The sequence below is a fragment of the Euprymna scolopes genome, chromosome 11, assembly GCF_053919585.1.
Source record: "Euprymna scolopes isolate OS-2025 chromosome 11, ASM5391958v1, whole genome shotgun sequence".
Taxonomy (NCBI): domain Eukaryota; kingdom Metazoa; phylum Mollusca; class Cephalopoda; order Sepiida; family Sepiolidae; genus Euprymna; species Euprymna scolopes.
Window position 1 is genome coordinate 13,560,228 of NC_136492.1, and position 3,986 is coordinate 13,564,213.

Genomic DNA, 3,986 nt, shown 5'->3' on the forward strand with positions numbered 1-3,986 from the left:
AAATAATTATCAAAGTATGAATTATATTGTTACTTAGCAACAAAAAAATATGTTTTTGAAAAAAAATGTACACCCTTTAAAACATTAATTGGTCTGTTAAACTATGATCACATGCGAACTTATGCACAAATGAATATGGCAGAACATGTTTCAGCAGAAAAAAAATGAAAACTAAAAAACAGCGTGGAAAGAAAAAATAATAAAAGAGTCAGTACAGTGTATTCAGTTGAACTCAAATATAAAACTTACTGTCGTATCTAAAATCTCTCTCGGAATGAACTCTTAAAAATCCAAAAAATGAAAGCCATTCCAAATAAAAACCGAATCGAAACTCCCTTAATGAAAATCACTGTAACAGCTCGAAACGATAAAAGACCAATCTTACTATGGAAAGAGAAAGCAAACAAAAAAAAAAGAATAAAAACTCAACTAGCCATATTTAATCCGTTTGAAGCATAAAATTTGACGAGTTCGTAATATATTGTTTTTTTTAGTAAATATTTTTACTTTCTTTTTTAATGCCAATTCCGTTTTTATTAAGTTTACCCGGACGGCTAATAGAATTTTTCATACAATCATTTTTTTTTTACGGAAAAATTTCCTTGTGTGTTATCCCTTTTCTCTTATGGCATGCTTATAACTTTTTTTGCCTGATTCCAGCAGAACGGGTATCAACCCGTTTGATAGAACCTTTTGATAACAACTACAGACCTTAAAAAACAAAATAAGAGCACCATCCAGTGTATAACTGTAAAAAATAATTCGGTTTATGATAACATATCCACTTAGTAAGTTCGCATACAATAGAGGACTGAATACATTTTGTAAACTCTTTATTTTTACAGCTTACGGTTTATTTGTAAACGTTTGAGACACTTTGGAGCAATTATACTTGTTATAAAGGAGTTCATATATTATGTACAAGTTTGTCACTAAAGGAATAAACTTATTGCAAGGGTATACAGAGTAGAATTGTAACAAAGCGCAGACGTATGCGAACTGTATGCAAATGACCTAGCTCTGCTATAGATAACAACACGACAAGGAAGAAAAGAAAGGTTATAAAAAGAACGTGTGTGCAGCCTGGAGATTAATATCACGATGGCGTTAGAGAGGAAGGTCACGTTTTAAGCGGGAAAGCACCCGAAGATAAATGCCGTTGTTTCAACTGAAAAAAATGTGTCATGTTATTCTTTTTCTTGGTCTTCTTTGCGATGGAGTCTACAATGTGGTGGATCCATAGTGTCTACATGTTATCAATATCAAAAAGGGTTTTATAACCTTTTGAGATACCCCTCACTGGACTATACGTATCTATACTGTTCCTAGCTATCCGCTTCCATGTGGGACCCCTGTGTGGTATCAGATAATTCTTGGTCTTCCCTTTGGCCTCTTATTTTCTGGAGGTGTCTGTTTCGTTGTCCTGATGCACCATTTGTTGTCATGTTATCTGGCTACGTTCCCTCCTCCCCCATCTGTGTTTGGATGTCTTAATAGCAGTATTGATGTCATCAATGATGTATTTTTTTTCTTTCTGTCCAGTAGAGTTCCTTTGTCCTTCGATCTACCTTTGTGCCAAAGACCAGATTTCACTTTGGCGAGACGCCAGGGCCCATATTTAACAACGGGAGCTAGTATATATTTATTTAAGATTTTTATTTTATAGCCATACTTGTTTTTCAGCTTCTATGATATTATTCGCTTTCCGAAAATCTACCTATCCAAATGTTAACCTTCTTTTATCTCTGGGATGATATTTCCAATTTTTGTAATTGTCTTTTCTAAGTAGATATGGCTTTTAACTTCGTCAATGATATTTCCATCTACATGTTAGCACGTGTGTAAATGTGTTTAACGTATATAATTAGTTTAGATTTAAAAGAAAATAAACGTGTTAACTAACACTTTAATCATAGAATAACTTTCAATATTTATAACTTCCCACATTGTTTCGCATTTGGACATTGTGTTCTGCCATGGCCGAGAAGCTATTTCAGAATAATTTGTAGCAATGTCAGAATCATTTATTATCTGCGACAATTCGCCTGTTAATGTGGGAATTAGAGGTCGCTTCAACAGAACGGATTTATTGACGCCAGCAGTATTCAGATCGCGCTTCTAAATCCTTTCGAGTAATGTCGAAGCGTCTTGAAGTCTGCTACCCAACGGCAGATGGCGGAAACATTTTAAACATTGATGGCTTAATCACGAGCACATGCTATTGGAACAGAGCACACAGATTACGATACCCCAAAGAAACAATCGATGAAGCGAAAGCTGCAGGTCAAATATCATTGTGTATTAAAAGAGACAATCGCGTACAAATAATTGTACAGCAATTTTAACCCCGCAATGGATGAAGATTATAGAATCTGCATCTAATCTCCATCATTATTCATTCGTGCCTTTCCCCCATGCAAGCATTTGTAGGGGTTTAGTCTTCGGTCCGTGTTTCGAATCGTGTGATTGACAGAACAGTCTTATCACACTGAGAATCTCTGATTAATAATGAAATACATATATATGGATAAAATATATATTTCCACATAAGTTCATATTCATATATATATATATATATATATATATGTATATATATGCATATATATATATATATATATATATATATACTAGCAGAAGTACCCGTCTTTGAGTGGGTTCAAAAACAGTCTACAAAAAATGGACTGTAATTGATGAAAGCATGATAGGTTAGGAAAAGGAGGGGGTTGTAAAGAGATGGGTTTTGATACTCACAAATTTTACTCTAAGCAAAATATGATGATAGTAAAGATAATTTTCGGGAAAATATATTTTTTATATCATCTTTGTTTCTTTTCGTAGCCAAGAGTGACCAAAAAAATGATGTGCTCTTACAAAGAGAAAATGGTATATATAAAAAATAATAATTCAACAGGAAATAAATGTTACGATAGTCTTTTATTGACTATCGTAACATTTATTTCCTGTTGAATTATGAGTTACTTTTATGGTAGAAAAGTTCATTGGTTTGTATTTTAATGTAGTTTGTAAAAAAAAATTTTTTTTTTTTTAATTCACGAAAACCAAAATGACAGCAACTTTGAAATGGAGATCCCCGTTTTCAATTTGAAGGAGGGGCACCTGAGCATTCTGTGTTAACAATTTAAGAGAATTCCGTCAACGTAAGGAATATTTATAAACATATTTTAATGTGTTCCCTTATTTTGTGCTTGAGGAATATTCGATTATGGCATGTGTAGTTTTTATAAAAATTCATTTAAGTAGTTATTGCCTCAAATTTCGTTTTAATTTCGGTTCGCTGAAATTATTTCCAGTAAAGAGCATTAAAAACTATTTCAAAACAAAAAAAACATGAACTGACCTTTTATTGACTATGGTAATATTTATTTCTTGTATATTTATTTTTTCGGGTAGTCGGTGGTGGCTTTTCGGCTAAACGCTATTACTAAATAATATGGACGAAATATCGAAAAACAAAGAAACAAAAACAGTTTTGAAAAATAATAAAACTTTACTTACTTAAAGTAAAATAATCTGAAACAGCAAAATGGTATATTAAAAAATAAACACGTAATTACTTTAGTTTTTAAAGCAAAGAATCGATTTAAATATGAATAAGAAGAAAATGGCACCCTTTTCAAGCAGAACAGCTCCGTTTCAGTTTTACAGTATTGGACGGTGTAGTACTGCGCCGTCGCATTCAGGGTTGTACTATTGTAATGTAAAGAACACACAGGAAGGGTCATAATCAACTGACTTCCTTCTAGTACACAGACAAAAAAAGCTTAAACAGATATAAAAATAAAAATAAAAAAGGCTATGTAAATGTTTAAAAAAACATGTAATCACGTAAGCAGGATTTTCTCCTTCTTTTGACACGATAACAAGTAACGTTCTTATTTTATATTATTTATTTATTTTGGAAAGAGTGCCACGTACAAGTGAAGAAGGAAAAACAGTATGCAAAATTTGTGTCGAGAAGTGTCTTA